The 20606-nt window shown below is 45.7% G+C and overlaps 1 protein-coding gene across 1 annotated transcript in view; it reads left to right on the top strand.

Moving 5' to 3' along the window:
- Positions 1–20606, top strand: part of HYCC1 (hyccin PI4KA lipid kinase complex subunit 1) — a 410819-nt gene that overhangs the window by 129664 nt on the left and 260549 nt on the right. The window lies entirely within an intron of this gene.

Below are 20606 nucleotides of genomic sequence, written 5' to 3'. Positions count from 1 at the left end.
CATGGTTTTGCCATCCCAGCATATTAAAGACTTTCTGCATATAGTGCCTGACAGCTCCCACTCCTTCTGTCACCATCTGTTGTGCATTTGTTTCCTGCCCTGCAATTCTCTGTAACTGTTTCTGAGTGAGCGTCTGCCGCTTTTTAAAATACTCTTTCAAGTCCAACATATATTTGTATAGTTTTGTACTCCACTCAGTGGTACTCATAGGTCGTAGAATGTTGAAAGTCTGAGTTTGACAAGCTGCGAGTAGAACATGTGATGTCTAGATAACACGGTTACCAACAGACCTATTAGTCACTGAAGCATTTTATCACCTACCAAGTTCTTTTCAGTGTCACAGTAGGGAAGATGAGTCTTTGTTTACGTGACCGAGCAGGCTCTGTATGCTTGACACATTTTAGCGGTTTTTCTCAGCGTGATATGTGTGCACTTTAGCTCTGAGATTCTGCAGATACTTTGGCAGACTCAAACTGACAGAAAAGATGTCTTCTTTGCTTTCTGAGATGACCCATGACATAAACAAACTTTTTTCTCTCACTTTAATGGACTTATAAATGATAGGTGACAGAAAACAGCCTGGCAAGGAGCACGCACAAGATATTGTGACAATCTACACCCTAACCAATTTCCTTTATTCAGCTATACATTTAGAAGCAGGTTTGCTTTTTGAAAATTAATAAAGATTATTTTGAAAGAAAAAAAATATGTAGGGATGTAAACACTGTTTACTACATTCTTCAATATGTTATTTGGTTTTGTACTTTTAAATACATATTTTGACTTTGTTGGGAATGTTGTTATAGCGTGACTATTGTTAAATCATTTTATTAGGAATTTTTACATACTGGTTGGATAATGCGGAGTGGTAATTTGACACTGCCAAGTCAGCAATGAGTTATTGCTCGCTGGGGGATCTCTTTTTGGGGATAAAATTTGAGCTCACTGTTTTTTTCGGGGGCCACGTGATATAGAGGAGGGGGCAGGTAGATTTGTCTTGTTAGGATGGCTTGCTTTGGGGGAAGGCTTCTCAAATAAAAGGCATTTCCTTGGTATTTGAATTACTTGCATCTCACAGTTACATCCCTGCAAGGCCATCTCATCTTTATCACCTGTGTGAGGTTGATAATGTTAGTGCCTTTAAATTCACTGCATCTATAAAAGGAAACGTGATCATAAGGCTACATTTAACTAGTTATTATCAATATTGAGCAGGATTAAGAATCTGCATGAAATTTAATTTTACTGTCATAATCACATTGTCTTCTCCAAATTTAGGTATCACTCAAATTCTCCTTAAAATGTACGTTTTGATTTTGGGACACGCTCTTAACACGTACGGCCAGGTGATTTTATAGTCTCCGACCAGGTACTATTATTGGTGAGCCCTTCTGTGCAAAACCAGTACAAAAAACTTTGGGAGGAGTTGTACATGAGATCTGGTGGCAAACTATACAAAAGTGGCATGTTCACAAAATCGAGGTCAGTAATTTACACAGGACCAGCACGATCCTCCTACTGCACTTTTTGTCCTTGCAAATGAATAAAATTAGAGACTCGTTTAAACTTGTGCAAAATGGGTATTTTTCCCACATGTCCCCATTTTTGCTCTTTCTGTAATGCGTTTCAACACATCATACTCACCTGTGTTTGTCTACAAGTCATTGAATCATCACAACAAATGCTAATACCTGGATTTGCTTTCCCAAACCGATAAATCAAACCCTAGTGGGTCCGTGGGAAGGCTATTATTGGGTTAACCTATGGCGGCAAGTAAATCAATTATAGATCATAACCAACTTAATGTTGCACATTGGGGTAATGGGTCCACATCTTGGGATGGTGTATGAATATGGTCTTACATCAATCAAATGTACTGGAATTGAATTAGACCTTTCTAGCTCTCTTAAAAGGCACATAAGAGATGGCCCACATCATAGCTTATGATAATTTATACTTTACAACAAGTTTGACAGTTTCCCTAGTTTTGACCTGTTTGTTCAAATGCCATTTCTGTCCTCTAGTCAGCTGTTTGCTCAGGTCAGATTAAAACTGAAGATTTTACAAAGATCTATAAAATGAAGATGGGTTATAAAAGCAGTCCTCCTCAACAACTACCTGAATATTTCTTCCTTGCTGCTCAGCTGTGTACAGAAACATATGGGAGCCCTCCACCTATTTCAAGCCAGAGTTCATTACTGCCATCTACTTCAGTGAGTGGTTTAGTACAGATTCTAGACAGCTTGATTAGGGTTTGAATGGATGCATATTTGGGACCTTATCAGAGTCCTCTGACCTCAAAAAGAGGTGATGTTTACTACAAGATGTTTGGAGCTGAAAAGGTGCACACAACTGTTGTATATTTCCTGTACCCAAGCTCAGCACAGGTGGCTGGTCTTTATGGTAGTCCCCATAATTGTAATGTGCTGCAACATCAATTAGGGGTGTGCTCTATTGACTCCTATGCCACAGAGCAATTCATATGAGAATAACCACTTCTAAATGATGTCAACTCTTTCACTCTGTACCTTGTATGTTTAGTAACAGAATATCTTGCTCTTATTTAATGACAATACCCTCAACTCCGTATTCTCTGTCTTTCTTTGCGGTTTGGTTCTGAAAGGGCAGAGTTTAAAGAACTAATCTTTTCATACAATTACTAACAGAGACCAGCAAACTTTGTCCAAGGACTTTAAAATGGCTACACCTTTTATCTAGCTGAATAGCGTCAATTCTAAAACTGGGGTGTATAATTGCATTTAGTAAAGCACTAGTCGTGCAGAGAAGTCACTTGCTCTCATTTATACGTACCGATTGAAGGCATAGGTTGTGCTCTTCAGATTAATCTCCAGTAGTTGCATCTAAATACCAGTGACTTAGACATGGCAATGTGGCAGTTCACTCTGTCAATAGGTCACTTTTTGGAACTGTTGGCCCTCCTCTTTACGCAAGATACATGACAAGAATATAGAAGAACATAACATATAAAGGTCATGCAAGGGGTGTGGTTAGCTGTACTCTGGCAAAAGTGTAGTATCTTGGCGCTCTGACTTGGCCTCACCAGCCAGAAACCCAGGCAGCAGCTGGCAAACTGTGTGACACGGTGGTGGCATAAGGTGTAAGGGAGGCAGTTGTGCTCAGGCAGTGCACTGGTAGATCACCAATTGACTTTCTCTGGTTGAAGGGATCATATGGAGCATGGCTCCTCTCTTACATGTACACTTTCAAATGCCTCCCTACCCCTAGTGCCGTAGAGGTAACAGCACTGGTAGGAGTGGCCAGCTTGATGGTAGAAGATCCTATATGGGCCCTAATATCCATAGAGGAGGCCGCACTTGTTAACTAGAGGTAGAATTAGGACCACCAGAAGCTGCAGTTGACGCTGTAAGACCGAGAGCAGTTGAGGAGGGCACCAATAGGCTTGCGGAAAACTGAGTCCCAGTGGATGGGTCTGGACTCCCAAGTCTGGCACCTTGCACTGGTTCAAAAGTGGATGTGGGCTGACCAGCATCACTAGCTTAATGTACCAGCTGTAACACTGAAAGGAAAGTTACCTCCATTGATGCCATCTTTGTCTTTATGGAGAAGTGACCAGAATGTAGGTTAAACTGATGGATCTTGTTAAGAAAGTTTTAAAGATGACAGACTTGAAAGACGTTGAGACATCACATCAGACCTTTAAAATCAGTTCCATAACCTACATAAAATTTTAATCCCAAAACATAAGTGCCACTAACATCCATCTTTTGGGTGTATCTGCCCAGGTGACAGAAGAGGAACCTCACTGTCCTAACCCAGAGGTCTGTTTTTTAAAGTAGATTCTCATAGCTGAGCCTTACCTGAAGATACAGTTCACAAGGCGTTCAGACCGCCTACCAAGAAAGTGAAAGGAGGTTTAGTATCTGGAGAAATGGTCATAGCAGAAAAGTGCTTTGCTGTGGAAAGAGTCTTGAGAGAGGCCATTTGGTATATAGCTTCCACTGAGGGGAAGCATGTTCTCAGGTTCCTAGATTACAGTAAACCAGGCCTGTTGAGGAAGCACGCAGTGTAGGTCATCAGGAAGGAAAATTATTTCGACTGCACTCGTTGCAGCCTCATGGCGCCCTAGAAGGCTGCAAGTAGTAAATGAGGGACAGCAGCATATTTTGTGTCCGACTGATGCAGCGGAATCCTTTCTTGATGTGGTCATGTTACGATTAAATGATACCACCTTATATATTGTTAAGTGGTTGGTTAGGTTTTGTGTGGATATGAACCACATTGGACAAGATGAATTGTTAAGTTTGTAATTCGCTCTTTTCCATCCACTTCCACTCTCACCCTACATTACTGGTGATCAAGAAGTTTAGAGTTTATATGCGAGATGTTAAATCCAAATTGACTGTTACTGAATTACTTCCCATAGGGTCTGAAGAGGTGACATTTTAATGAATACCTAGTTCATCCATATTAAAATGTTTGGCACCGTGAATGTCATGCCTAGTGTTCTCATGAAAAAAAATTAAAGAATACGTGGGTTTAGTTGGCAAAGGACCTAATTTCAATCTGTTATATTCAGAATTCTGCACAATCCCTTCATCTCCCAAATTCAGACGAAAGTCCAAACTGGAGTGTGGCTCTTAATACAACAATACAGTGTAGCCAGCCAAGACCTGAGTTACCTGTCATTACCCACTGAGAACTAATAGAACAGCAGTATTGGTACAAATTATCAAGTGCGCCATACCATTCTATTGGTATAGAACGAAGGGTTTAGACTTGGGCGCAAAACTCTGTGGAACTATGGAGGAAAGTGTAAGAGAAGCAATAAAACAATCCCAGATACTGTGCCTATAGGGGAAACAAAGCCATCAGTACTGCTAGTATCGGGAGCTGGAGTATGTATCAGTGAATATGTGCAAAGACAACAAGGTGATTGCTGAAGTGCTTCAATTAATCTCTGCAGCTGGCAGTCTCTTGCGGACCATCCCAATCAATTGTTTTTCACCTAACCGTGCCACCTCAGTTTTGACCCAGCCATATGCAAATCAGTCTTGACCCTGTTACTCATGGGTGTTAGGTGATGTCAACCTTCACCTTGATTCTCAGGATGACCCAGGGGCTATCTGTTTCAAGGAGACAATGGACATACTTGGCCTAAAACAACGTTCTTTATCCACCACACACAATGCTGGCCATACGCTGGACTGCATCTGTTCCAATTTCATCCAAGCATCCGGTCACACAAACTTGGACAGATCATAAATTCATTCCTTTTGAGATCTTGGTAAAGACTAGGACTCCGTCTAAGGAATGCGGCATGGCTCATCAACAGGATAAGCCCAGGTGGAAGGAACTAATAGTGCATCCAGATCTATGCTCAGATGCTCTGGCATGCAGACCCATTGTATCCGGAGATCCTATAACAGACACTCAGCAGTTTGGACAGTGGATGCACACCCTGAGAGATAGGTTGGTAACCTCGATTCCACATCATGACCGCCCAAGCAAGAACCCCCCTGCTTCATGGTTGCAAATCCGTGTCAGACTTATGAAACGCAAATGGCGTAGAAATTATGAGGAAACCGAAATAAAGAACTTTACAACAGCTCCCAGAGAATATCATGTATTGATTAAGACGACAAAAAGACTCTATTATACTGAGGCAGTTAAATCCACTATAACCAACCATAAAGCGATTTTTAAAATAGTAAATTTATTCACTAATCCTAAATCGCTACAACAAGAGATTCCTCCCTCTCAATGCCTATGTAACAATATTGCAGACTTTTTTAACAAAGTACGGACGCTTCAAACTGATTTCCCACCCCCAGCCCTACACCCTTCAATAGTGAGGTTTCAGCAAACTTGGCGAGAACCTGTATGGAACTTTTGGCCCAATAAATCTGGAAGATTGGCGTCAGGCAATCCTAAACTTGAAATCAGGGTCACCTTTTGACCCATGTCCCCCCACATTACTACATGCTCTTATTGACATTGTTAACCCTAATATTAATAACATAATTAATTCTTCGCTAGTAACAGCCAAGATCCCGGCAGATTGGAAACTGGTAGCTGTAAAACCACTCCAAAAGAAACAACTGGTGGATCCTGCTACCCTTTCCAATCTACGCCCCATCTCACTCTTACCAAGCCTGAGTAAGATCGCAGAGAAATTCGTTAACACACAAATTACAACATATCTGGAAGAAGCAAATCTGCTTCTCTCTAATCAGTCTGGCTTCAGAGCTCAGCATTCCACAGAGTTTGCCCTATTATACACAGCGGAATCCCTAAGAGCAGCACTTGACCAAGGAAAAAGAGCAGTCCTGGTGGTATTAGACCTGTCGGCTGCTTTCGATACGGTCTCACATACCATCCTTGTGGACTGTCTCGCAGATTTCGGCATCTCCGGTACTGTCCTAGCCTGGTTAAAGAATTTCCTGCAAGATTGCAGACAAGTGATCACGCTAGGAAAATACAAGTCACAAGAAAAGTTAATATTTTCCAGAGTTCCTCAGGGGTCAAGTTTAAGCCCTACTCTTTTCAATGCATATATGGTTCCACTGATCAGGCTGATATCGTCCTTTAACATTGAGACCATCTCATATGCGGACGATACGCAGTTAATTCTGGTCTTGGACAAAACCACCACCCATTCGGAAGAAAATCTCCGCCTGTGTCTTACCACAACCTTTGATTAGATGAGGAAAAACCATCTTAAATGTAATTCTGAAAAAACGGAAATTCTACCTTTGGGCAAAGAATTTTTTTTCTCTCCCATACTTTGGTGGCCAGTAAACACCACCCCTCCTCCTAACACAGTAAGCGTGGTTAGGAATTTGGGAATAAAATTCGACACCAACCTTTCCTTTAAACAGCAATCTTTGGCAGTAGCTGGCACATGCTTTCACATCATCAAAAGCTTAAAGAAATGTTTTGATTTGCTGCCCATCTCAGCTAGGCAGACAGTTGCTGTAGCCTTAATTACTTCTAGGATAGATTGCTTCAATAGCTTATATGAGGGTACCAACAGGTCAGACCTCCACAAGCTGCAGATGGTCCAGCATGCTGCAGCATGATTAGTGCTGAGGTGGCCAAGGAGGTCATCCGCATTGGCGGCGCTACAAAAACTTCACTGGCTGCCAATTCATAAACGGGTCCTCTTCAAGGTCCTTATTATCACCTTTAGAGCCTTCCACTCCATGGGCCCTCAATATCTTCAAACCAGATATAAACAATACACTCCATCTCGCTGTTTAAGATCATCAAACGCCAACCTGTTGAAAATACCAGCTTTTAGATTGGATCTGAAGGGAGGAATATCAATTATAGTGATAGGCACAAAGGCCTGGAATAAACTTCCGGTTCATCTTCATCAGATTACATCTGAATCCCATTTTAGGAAGGCCTTAAAAACCTGGATCTTTACCACCTCTGAACACCCTGTGCAAGTCTCTGATCTGATTCCCTGTCTGCCTTTATCATTTGCAGTTAATTGGTTAGTTTACTTCTCCGGGTTCTGCACAGCGCAAAGATGCTCCTTGGAGTGCAAGTTGCGCTATATAAATGTCGTATTACATTACATGGGAATAGTCCAGCCCGAACTGTTAGGCCAGGTCCTCCCTGAACTGGAACATAAGCAACCCAGAAACGGTTTCACCCTTGTTATGGGCTCTTCAGTCGACTATAGCTTGGTTTCAGTGGTACAGTGAGTCTGGGACCCACATTTGGGCGTACCTGGTGCACTAGGGCGTCAAATACTAAAATAAGGTGATGATGCAATGCTTGAATTTATCTCAGCTACTGCTAATTACTCGGGCTGCATCCCAATCCATTGCTTTTCGCCCACCATGCTGCCTCAGTTGGGATCCAGCCATATGCAACTCAGTCTTGACACTGTTACTCATGGGAACAGTCCAGCCCGAACCGCTATGCCAGGTCCTCCCTGAACCGGAATACAATCAACCCAGGGCTGGTTTTGAACTTGGTATGGGCTCTTCAGCTGGGTATAGTTTGGTTCCAGTGGCACAGTTAGCCCGGGACCCACATTTGGCCATACCTGGTTCACTTAGGGCAGCGTTTCCCAAACTGTGGGCCGCGGACCCCCAGGGGTCCGTGACACATTCCCAGGGGGTCCGCGGACTGGATCGTATTAAATATTGAAGCGCCCATGCGCTACTACGGCTACAAGCACTGAATGACAGCGCAGGGGCGGCAGGACCAAAAAGAATCGGGCCAATCACCATTTCAGCTTTAGGGTGGAAGCTGAAGGGTGATTGGCTTATTATTTTATAGGGGCGCACGCTCGCACGGCAGTGTGTCTTCCCTCGCGTTTGCGGCCAGCCCAGGAGCATTTTGCCACCCAACGCCCGCTTTCGGCTAAGAACACCAGCATTCCGGCACCTCGGACCACTTGAGGAGCACGTGAGTGTTTATTTTTAATTAATTTACAATTTACAGCTAGTGGGCAAGGCCAGGGGAATTAGGACGCTGTGTTTATTGAGGCCGGGTGTACTTACCCATACATGCCAACATTTCAGGAGAGCAAAGTGGGAGATTCTGTAAAAAAAAATCGGGAGAATGGGGCCTTGAATCTGGTTACTGCCATGTATGGGCCCTGGAAGTGTGCTGCTGCAGGATCGGACATTTAAAACGCAAATGCACGTGTTTTTCTTACCTTTCAGAAGCATGGAGCGCCAAGGCCGGCTTTAGGGCGTTGCGACCGTTGCCACCGCACCGGGTGCTGGCTTCCTGGGGGCGCCGTGCTTGAACGTTTATTACGCTTTTGAAGCACCTGCTGCAGCGTTTCTTTCCGGCAATTACCAGGCCTCACATAAATGTCACAATAACTCCTGTGATTAATTATCGTCCGAGAGAGATCAGCATTTTGCATAGTTGAGGTTTTGACTTATGTGAAGTTAGTGCAGAGGGTTAATATGCCTGCTGCAAAGAACGTGTACCAAGTGATTACAGAGTGCGAATGATGTACAGATCAGCAGGTTACTGCTTTCAAAAGAAACCTCCTTTTGTTACTTGCAATGTATAACTTAAAGTCCTAAAACACTATAGTGAGCTATTAACTTTCATCCCAGAACTGCATACACACTGCAAAGAATACATTATTAGAACATTGATTAATGTTGCAAAAAGGATTAATTTGGCTAGAAATTGATTCTTATTATTAAAGAGAAATCCCAACTATGCTGTTTCTTTTTCGACTCTGAGTTTGTGCTTCTCCACACCAAGCACTCTTAAACTATACTGCCTACCAGTATGGATGACATGTGACTCCTACACTTGTTAGTCTTTTGGCTTATGTAACATTTCCTATACACTGATTTACACACGTATGATTGATTGTCTCTGTGTAATGTGTGTGTGATGTAAAGTGCCCGGAGACCATGCACTGGTATGAGTGGCGCTATATAACTAATTCAATGCATCTGAGAGTGTGGTTATGGAGACTTCGTCACTGTTAAAGGGTGCTAGTGAGAGACTCCTCGGTGGAGGTGGTCATTGGGGGGCCGCCAACAAACATTGTCGCACAGGGCGCCACCAGCACTAAAGCCGGCCCTGTGGAGCGCAATGGCAGGCAGAGAGAGGGTGATGCAAGTGTTCTGCACTCACTGGCCTGGCAGGTTGCTGGCAGTGCATATACAAAACCGCCCCCTCCCCCACCTGTGTGGCACCCCAGGCACACACACACAGCCGCCCCCGAGTACTTCACAGGTCTTTTAAAGACCATTTGCACGTTAATGAGGCCTTACTGTTGTTTCACCCCTTCTAAGAGCCCCTGCAGCTCCACTCTGCCGATTGCTTAAAGATTCAGCCCCCCCCCTGAAATCGGCCCCCGAAATTGTAGAAATTGCTTGGGGGACCCCGGACTCCAGTAGTGATTCAGCGGGGGTCCTCAGGAGTCAAGAGTTTGGGAACCACTGACTTAGGGCATCAAATGCAAAAACGGCAAGGTGATGGATTGAATGCTTGAATTACTCTCATTTATGCTTATAGCAGATTAAAGGGATGGAAGGATTGGCCGAGGTCCAAATTCCTTTCACAACACTAGTGAAAGGATACTAAAATCTGAGGGCGGTTAAAAGAAGAAAAAATGGTACTGGTGCTGAAAGTCTAATGCAATCTGTTTGGCAGAAATTAACACAGAGCAACTTGCAAGGTTTCCATGTATTGTTGCCCCTTATTGCCATATTTGTGAAGTGATTGTAAAGTCCTGTGAGCTATGATCCAGATACTGAAAGTGATATGTCCCCATTGAGAGGGTAAGAGCACCCCGAATACGGTTCTCATGCTGGCTGTGATAAAGGGGTCTTGCTAGAATAGATTGCTGCACCACACATGCCACAACCCCCTGAACATTACTTGAATACAATTCAGCAACTCTTTTAAATAAAGAGGGGTCGGCATCTCAATCCAAGAGTGCCTAAAGTGTAGATCATTCAGCGGTGTTGATTGTTTTCCAACTCCTTTCAAAATCTAAGTTATTTGTTTTGTACAGGGCACAGTAAAGGATAATCATTTGATCAGTGTTTCCTATGCATGCTTTGATACCTGCCTTGAGGTTCAACATGATGTTTGCCTCAGTTGTTCAGGCCTGAAGCATGGAGAGTTTTACATAAAATATTGCAATATAATCAAGTAACAAAATTGACCTGTAGTTAGGCAGATCATTGCAATTGCTGTTATTGAAAATTGAGTGCGAAACAGTGGCCTGGTCAAGCAAACAAACAAATTATGAAGCTTTTGTTTTGCAGCGTGAATCTTTCTGGATTCACTATGCTGTGCATTATTCCGCGATCTTGTGGTTGGGTCCGGATTCGTAGTCTTTTCTTTCTTTTTTTTATTTTTTTTTTTGTAGCCCAGGTGGGCGGCGACGACCCACCATTTGGTGCACCTCCCGTGACGTCGTCGTGCTTCCTGCGGAAGTCCCACCTTTGGGGCTCCATCTTCAGATTATTTTTTCCGCCGTTGGGTCTGGATCGTCATCGGGAAGCTCCAGAATTACACTCGAAGGAAGAAGAAAGAAAAGCGAGTTTCGGCGATAAATACTAGAGGATATCACAGGAAAGGAAGAGATTTCATCAGGAGCGCGAAGAAAGGAGGTTCAGCGCCCTTTTTCTTCGACGACCTTGGAGAATGCGCACTCAGAGGCCCTGAGCGCAATGGACAAGACGCCATTCAAGTTCTGCCCAAACTGCCACCACAAGTTCGCGCAGAAGGACCAGCATCCGGTCTGCAACCTCTGCCTACCGGTCGAACACCAGAGTAAGGACTGCAACGCCTGCTCAGCCTTCGCGCCGAAGATGCTCAGGGTGAGAGATCGGCAGAGAAGAGCCAACGCCAGCATGGATGGCAAGGGTAAGGCCCCGTCGCTCTACGATCTGGGCCTCTCCACGGACGACGAGGACAACATCGCCGAGACAGCCGAAAACTTCACGGTCGTAGAGACCGACAAGAAAAAAGAAGACGAGGTAAGAGAATCGTCGAGCGCAAAACAGAAAGGACCTCAAACACGAGGGTGGCTCGAGAAAATCAGAGTCTAAGTCCACGAAGGGAGCCCCGGCGCCGAAAACTTCGACGACCAAAGGGGGAACCATGGACAAGAGGCCGAGCGGATCCTTAGAAAAGGACTCCCTGGTGCCGAAAGACGCCGAAAAGCAAGGGTCGTCGAAGACAACCCAGGAAACGGGCCGATCGACGCTGAAAGAACGGTCGACGTCGACGCAAGTTTCGTCGAAAAGACCCGCGGTCGACGCCGAAAGCATCTCCGAGATGGAGAAAAAGAAGAGGCGGCTCGAGGCCGAAATGGAGAACATCCTTCAAAGGAAGAAGGAGTTCGACGCCAAGATGAAGGAATTCAAGATTCCAACGGTTTCATCGGCGGACGTCGTCGAGGTCGAGGACGAATTCGACACCGAGGGCCTAACAAGGGATCTCGAAGAGGAAGACGAGACCTATTATGACGGAGAAGCCGAGGAAGAAGACCAACAGTCGTTCTACGACTCGGCGCCATCTACCAGCCACGACATCGAATGGCAGGATCTCGACACCTAAAACCCGGAGGAGCCCGTGGACACGTACCCTTCGAGGCCTTCGCCACCCGACGACATCGGGGTGTACAATATGGTGGTCAGGAGCGCAGCGACAGCCTTCGGCGTCAAACTCGACGAGGAGAAGCCGAAAGCCGATTTTCTCCTCGAGACCCTGCTCCCCATCCAGACAAGGAGCCAGTTCCTCCCCATGCTACAAAGTGTGATGAATTAGGGGAGAGAAGCCTTCAAGGAACCAGCGACCTGCCGGTCGATCACGCCCAGGACAGAGAAGAAGTATAAGCACTCTTCCCTGGACCCCCCTTACATCAAAGGTAGCGTGACCGCCGACTCCATCATAGCTTCCACGGCCAGGAGAAGGGCCAACGTACCAGCAACTTCGGGCCCACCACCTGATAAGGAGAGCAGGAGGATAGACCTCACAGGAAGAAAGGTCGAGAGGAACGCCGCAATGCACTGGCGCATGGCAAATTCCAATGCACTCCTCAATAGACACCAGTACCAGCACTGGGACGAGATAGGGGAGCTAGTAAAGCACCTCCCCGAAGAATACCGCCAGAGAGCCTCACACCTGATAGACGAAGGCAAGAACATCGCCAAGTCCTGTATAAAGACGGCGTTGGACGGGGCAGAGACTTCAGCAAGACTCATGGCCATAGGGGTCACCGAGAGAAGGCATGCATGGCTAAGAATCTCGGGATTCAAACCGGAGGTGCAGAACAACATCCTTGGCACCCCCTTCAACGGAGAGACACTGTTCGGAGCAACAGTGGACGAGAAGCTCACCCAGCTGAAAAAAGAAAACGAAACGGCGAGGTCCATGGGGGCCCTACAGCTGAGGGGAATGAGGCGAGGCAATCCCTCGAGGAGACCCTACGGTAGGGGAGGAAGCCAGCAGGGGCCATCGCACCAGACGTTCCAGCAGGGTCAGCAGGGTGAAAGTCACGGACAAGGTCAACAGAAGCAAAACTGGCAGTACCAACCTCGGGGCCAGTCCTTTCGCGGGAGAGGGAACGGACGTGGCCAAAGGAGGAGAGGGGGGGAAACAGCCCTCATCAAAGTGACTCAACACGCAAGAGGACGCCTACCCTCGTCATGCCCCCAAGGGTGAGGCGCAAAAAATTAACATCAGGGGGAAGAGAATATTCAAAAGCCTACGAGCATACAACACCAATAGGCGGAAGACTGAGGTTCTACCTTCAGGAGTGGCGGCGTATAACCACAGACAAGTGGATACGGAACATCATGCAGTACGGATACTGCGTAGATTTGGAGAAAAGACCTCCAAACAGGAAACCAAAGGGAAGACAGAGATCGGCCCAAGAACTGGCACTACTCCGAGAAGAAACAGGGAAACTTCTAGAAAAGAGAGCCATAGAGGCAGTGCCGTTCAGAGAACGCAACAAAGGGGTCTACTCAAACTACTTCGTGGTCCCGAAAGTAGACGGAAACCTCAGACCCATCCTGGACCTGCGTTACCTAAACAAGTTCATCAGAACGCCAAAGTTCAAAATGACTTCGCTGCAGGAGGTACTGCCCCAAATAAGAGACGGGGACTTCATGGCCACCGTGGACCTCAAGGATGCCTACCTGCACATCCCTATAAACAGAAGACACAAGGGCCTTCTAAGGTTCAACATCGAGCAGGAACACTACCAGTTCACAACCCTGGCCTTCGGATTAAAATCGGCGCCAAGGGTCTACAAAATGCCTGTTGGCGGTCGCGGCCCACCTACGAAGACAGGGAATCCATCTCTACCCCTACTTAGACGACTGGCTGGTCAAGGCAAACTCACGCGAGAAGTGCGAGAGGCACGCAAAACTCGTAACAGACTCTCTCACGAATCTGGGGTTCTTGATCCACTGGGGGAAGTCATCGCTGGAACCGGAGCAGGTGAAGATTTTCCTGGGGGCGAAAATCAACTCCCTCAACAGTTCAGTAGTGCCCAGCGACAGGAGGACAGATGCACTACTGAAGGAGACGCGGTTCTACCAGAAGGGGCGAGCTCTGACAGTGAGGGCAGTGAGCAAGATGATGGGGATGATGGCGTCGTGTATCCAGCTGGTGCCGAATGTACGCCTGCACATGAGACCATTCCAGGAATGGCTACAACAGCAATGGTCACAAGCAAACGGAAGTTGGGAGGATCTAGTGGTTGTTACGCACGCAGTGCAGGAGGAGATAACTTGGTGGAACAGAGACAACATGACAGCAGGGAGAAGCCTGACACCACCAATCCCAACAATGTCCATTACCACGGACGCATCGCAAAAGGGATGGGGAGCGCACATGGACAACCTCAGAGTGAGGGGTGTGTGGGCTCCAGCAGATGTGGTTCGCCATATCAATTACCTCGAGTTGAAAACAATCCTGCTAGCCCTGAAGGCATTCCAGAGGCACCTGTACAACCAGAGGGTGTTGGTTCAAACAGACAACACCACGGCAATGTTCTATATCAACAAACAAGGGGGGACACAGTCGTTCCCTCTCTCTTCTCTAGCTCAGGAGATTTGGAGATGGGCCATACCTCTCAGGATAGATATACTGGCAATTCACCTACCGGGGAAGGACAATGTGGAGGCAGACTGGCTAAGCAGGCAGACCTCGGCATCGCACGAGTGGGAGCTCAATGGCCAGGAAACGGAGAAACTCTTCTGGAGATGGGGAACTCCCACAATAGACCTATTTGCAACACGCCAAAATGCAAAATGCCAAAGCTTCGCGTCCAGGCAACCAGATCAGCAATCCAAGGGAAATGCCCTATGGATAAGCTGGTCGAGGACATTTGCCTACGCCTTTCCACCGATACCCCTGTTGCACAGAGTGCTCGACAAGTGCAGAACCAGCAACATGACTCTGATCCTAGTGGCTCCACAGTAGGCAAGGCAGACATGGTTCTCACAAATTCAAGAAATGGCACAAGGCAATCCATACAGGTTCGAGAGGAGGAAGGACCTGCTCTCAATGCAAAACGGAGAGATCCTGCACCCAGAGCCAGAGACCCTCAACCTGGCGGCATGGCTCCTGAAGACCTAGAGTTCGCACACCTAAGACTGCCTCCGAGCACTATGCGAGTGCTACGGGAGGCAAGGAAACCAACTACACGAAAATGCTACAGCGCAAAATGGAAGAGATTCACTGTGTGGTGCAGGAAAAAGGGCCTGCAAAACAGAATGGCAAGAGACTCAACAGTACTGAGGTACCTCACACACCTTCTAAAGAGTAACCTCTGCTCGAGCTCCCGAAGGGTACACCTAGCGGCGATCGTGGCCTACACCAGAGGTGAAAAGGGTGGAAGTTTCTTCACCTCGCAGGTGGTGAAGAGATTCATGGAAGGAGCCAAAAGGATGTCCCCCCCCCGAAAAGGTTGCCGCCGCCGGCATGGGATCTGAACGTGGTTCTGAGGGAGCTCATGAAGGCACCGTTTGAACCCATTCACAAGGCCACACTGCAGATGTTGACGATGAAAACGGCCTTTCTGGTGGCCATAACCTCACTACGCAGGGTGAGCGAGCTTCAAGCACTAACCCTACAGGAACCCTACATTCAGATTCACAAGGACAGAATAGTCCTGAGGACGGACCCAAGGTGGTGTCGGCGTTCCACATGAATCAGAGTATTCAGATACCAAGTTTCTTCCAAAACCCGACTTCAAACGCAGAAAAGGCCCTGCACACCCTCGACGCAACAAGAGCGGTGATGCACTACATTGAGAGAACCAAGGAACTCAGGAAGTCGAAGCAGCTGTTTGTGTCCTTTGCTACTAGCTTCATGGGTAGGCCAGTGACTAAGGGCACCATCGCTAGGTGGATTGCCTCACTATTCAATTCTGCCACAAACAGGCTGGACAGGAGCTAGCGGAGGGGCCTCAGGCGCACTCCACAAGGAAGAAGGGGGCCACCGTGGCCTTCCTGGCGAACACGCCCATCCAGGACATATGTCTCGCAGCAACTTGGGCATCTGTGCACACGTTCACGAAACACTACTGCGTGGACATTCAGATGAACAAGGAAGCACAGGTTGGACAGAAGGTGCTTCAACACATTTTCAACGACCAACGCTCATCTACCACCCAGCCGCCACAAAATTAGGAAAACCGCTACAAAGTCTATGCACAGCATAGTGAATCCAGAAAGATTCACGCTGCAAAACGAATAGTTTCTTACCTGTCGGTGTAGTTTTGCAGCTTGAAGATCTTTCTGGATTCACTAGCGAACCCACCCACCTCCGCCAGGAAGATGAGGCTGGAGGAAGAGGGGGTAAAATGGAAAAGATCAAAAGAAATGAAAACGTACACGAAAAAATGGACAAGAAGGATTAATCAATCGCCTAGGGTTTTAAAAAAAAAAAAAAAAAAAAAAAAAAGGAAAGGAAAAAAGAACCCGAAGATGGCGCCCCAAAGGTGGGACTTCCGCAGGAAGCACGACGACGTCACGGGAGGTGCACCACATGGTGGGTCATCGCCGCCCACCTGGGCTACAAAAAAAAAAAAAAGAAAGAAAAGACTACGAATCCGGACCCAACCACAAGATCGCGGAATAATGCACAGCATAGTGAATCCAGAAAGATATTCAAGCTGCAAAACTACACCGACAGGTAAGAAACTATTCGTTTCACGCTTGTATCTTTCGAGATTCTAATCCTGCACTCTGTTGATATGTGTCTAGAAACTGTGTACAAAGCAGAAAAGATTTGTGAACAGTTACAAGGTGAAACTTCTGAATCTAGAGCAAATAACTAATATTATTTTGGGGAAATTAATAATTATCATCTGACTCTATACATCCATTTGATAGGACTTTGTCCTATCCAATTGGCGGTAAAAGTAACTACTCTGGCTTCTTAGATTACTAACCTGGCCACCTCCTCAAACACAGCTAAGGGATTTGCCTAACCCTTCCTACGGCCTTTAGCAAACTAAATTAGTAAGCTTGGATGCAGATGCTTTTTTAGACATTTAGAGAAAGAGGGTCAAGTTGGACAAAATATTTTGTAGCTCAGCAACATAAGTATCCTTCAATCATGCTTGCCTGTTAGACTGGTCTAACTTAGGGTAGTCTTGCCACCAACATTTTGCCTTCCTCCTCTATTTTGTCTGACCTTAGGACTCTGTGCCCTTGACCACTGCTAACCATTGCTAAAGTGTGTGTGCTTACTACTTAAATCATGGTAATATTTGCTTATCCCCAATTGGCATATTTAATTTACTTATAAGTCCCTAGTAAGGTAGCACTACATGTGATCAGGGCCTATAAATTAAATGGTACTAGTGGGCCAGCAGCATTGATTGTGCCACCAACTTAAGTAGCCCTTTAAACATGTCTCGGTCTGCCATGGCAGCTGTGTCTGTTCATAACTGCAATGTCAACCTGTCAAAATAAACCTTTTGCCAGTCCCAAACCTTCCCTTTTTGTACATATAAGTCAGCCCTACTGTAGGCCCTTGACAGGGTGCTGTGTTTTTAAAGGTAGGACAAGTACTTTTAAGTTTTACATGGTCTGGTAGTGAAAAACTCTTAAATGCATTTTTCATTACTGCAAGGCCTACCTTTCCCAACATTGGAGTTACATTATTACAATTTATAAGTGTAATTTCCAAATAGGAATAGCTGATCAGTTCATGTTTGGTGTCTCTTGAATTATAATTTAAAATCCTAACTTATGGTGAAGTCAGATTTTAAGTTACAATTTTGAAAATGGCACTTTTAGAAGTTGGCATTTTCCTGCATTAGCCATTTGATGCATGTAGCCTCTATCTGGGTTACATGACTGGATGTCGCTGACAGTTGAGGTTTGTGTATTCCTCCTAGACAGGCACACACAATAGGGAGATTAGGTGTGTCTGGATGGGCCATCACTAGCAGGATGGTAGAGAGGAGATGGGGACTGCCCCACTTCCATTTGAATTTGTCCTCCCTCCACACAAAGGGCTTCCTTCCCCCTGTATCTAGTCTGGAGCCAGGGGAGGCAGGAAGCCTGGGGACTTCAAAGTGAAACCTCTAGAAGCTTCAAACCTACTTCAAAGGCTCAATTGGGTATAAATACTGGACTTCAGACACCAACTCTTCAGTACACTTCTGGATCTGTGGATACTCTGCCAGGAAGGACTGCTGTGCTGCTACCAGGACTGCCACTCTCCTGGACTGCTGCTCTGGAGGAAGTGCTGCCCTGCTGCACTGACTTGCTGCCCTCTTGCCTGGGTAAGAAGGACTGGATCTGCATGGCTTGAGCCCCAGAGTTACTCCAAGATCTAGTTGGTTGGCCTCCTGATCTGAAGCCTCAGGGAAATAACAGGCTTCCAACAACCTTGCACCTGGACTCTACCATCTGTGAGTCTACCCTGCCAAGTGGTACCACCCCAGTCAGGGACCCTTAGAAATGGGCGGAAGGTGCACTGCCAGCCTTTGTGTATCCTGTGGAACCGATGCATCTCCTCTACTGCATGGGCTATCCCTGAGCGGTACCAGCGAATATCTGCTGCTGCATGGATTGGACCTGTCGCAAAGACCTGCATCGCCTTCGGAACTACCACTACGCAACGCATCTTCAGCGCAGGCCCTTGCATCTCTCATTGATGGCAGCCTCGATGCAGATGTAGGAATCTCATCACAGCCTCACATCTTCTCATAACCGACACATCGCCCTGACTGGGCTTCACGTCCCCGACTCCGGGCTTCCCATCGCAAACCCTCGTCTACGGGATCTTCTATAACTAAACAGGACCTCGCCCCGCAGCCATGCCACATCTTGGAACCAACACATTGCTTCGGCTGGGCAATACTTATTAGTGGATTCTTGAATGCTCCGCAAATCAGGATTGAAGGTATTTTGTTCAGAGGGCCTACCTAGGTCCTTGTAGCTGTTCCGTGCTCCGTCATGGTCAACCTGAACTTGTGACTTTGTCCCGACGATGTAACCAGATATCCATAGTTGTCGCTTTACGACTTTTGGCGCTGTTTTTGAATAAAATCTCCGGTTCTACTGATTACATTTTTGTCATTTTGGTCTTGTTTTATTGATTAAAACGTACTCTATTTTTCTAACTCCGTTGTGGGCTTCTTTTGTGGTGTGTTGTCACTGTGTTACTGTTTGAAGCGTTGCACAAATATTTAGCACATTCAGCCTGACTACTTTGTACTGAGGTACCCGAGTGTTGAGCACAGGTTAATTTAGGGTTTGCCTGTGACTTAACCCTGAGACGCATTGTGATTTCTGCTTGAGAAGGGTTTCACCCCCAAACAGTAACCCAATTTCTTGCACCTGTCCTTAGTGAACACCTTCCTGAGTTTATCTATCTGATGCTAACCCTTCGAGAAGATTCTGTACATATGTGAAGTCTGACAAGGAAGATGGCTGGGTTGTGGTCACTTACTCAACCATCAGACTGGCCATCCTCAACCTCCTTACATGTCTAAGGAGACTATTTCATAGACAGAGGAGCCAACTTGAAAAAAGTTTGGTTGTGCATGTTAGAGCTGTATATGATATGCATGCACAGAGGAAACGGCTGGTTAACTGTATTGTTCATCTAGTCTGGTTAGTATCATGCATATTATTATGGCTTTTCAACAGGCTTAAGCTTGTGTGCTGCAACCTTGCATTTTAGTCTGATTGGTGATTCCACCAGGAGCTGGCCAATTTTCCTAAATGATAGTGCCATCAAACGTCAGGAGCCAGTGGTCCGACTGTCTAAAGCAATTTGTGCCCATATGTTGTACCACATTTTTTAGGGGATCAGATGCATTAAAATAGGACATTAATGTAAACTAGGAGAGAGAAAAAACATGATTTGACTCAATCTTTTGAAAATCCAATAAAGGTAATTCTCCGAATTGTATGTGCAAATATATATAAAATCAAAAATGAGAAAGTGATCTTTCACGCTCTTCAGATGTTGAAAAGATTGGTACATGGGTTGAAAATATATTAATTAAAAAGATGAGACGTGGATCAAAAGCAAAACATATTTCTAATGTATAGTTTATCATCATCATCTGTTCTAGAAAATAAAAGGTACATTTTTGCAGAAATTATTAGCTTTCCAAATGGTGGGTTCCTGAGTTCTATGCTCCTGGTGGCTTGTGTGATAAGGTTTCTAGATAGTTGTTCATGCATGCATTGGTTCTTTACTGATTGTGTGGAGTATCAAGAAATACATATATTTTTGTACAGTATGAAGGAACTTAGGGCTGAGGTATTGCCATCCAGTACTAATTTGTCTATTGAAGTTGAAGTACGCCTTCGAACGTTTGGCAACCTCACAATTTCTTAGAGCTGCACTGAGCCTCAGGAAGCGTTTATTCTAGTTGTCCTCCTACTGAATGAACCGCATGATTTTCCAGGGTTGTCATCAGCCTTATTGACTGCCTATTTCCTTTTTTCTGCTGTTAAATGTATGTAATTGTTTTTACTATAATGAATTTACATTTTTATATTTTTATTTTGTTTAATTTTATTGTGTTCTGTTGTATGTTAAGTATCCATTTAGGAACTATACCAGATCGATATAAATCTTGATTGATTGAAAAGGTAGACTCTGTCATGCCTGGTGAGGCTGCT

This window comes from Triturus cristatus, chromosome 10 (genome assembly GCF_964204655.1).
Source record: "Triturus cristatus chromosome 10, aTriCri1.1, whole genome shotgun sequence".
In the NCBI taxonomy this organism is placed as follows: Eukaryota; Metazoa; Chordata; class Amphibia; order Caudata; family Salamandridae; genus Triturus; species Triturus cristatus.
Note: the sequence above shows the minus strand (reverse complement) of the source record. Positions and strands in the feature narration are given on the sequence as shown.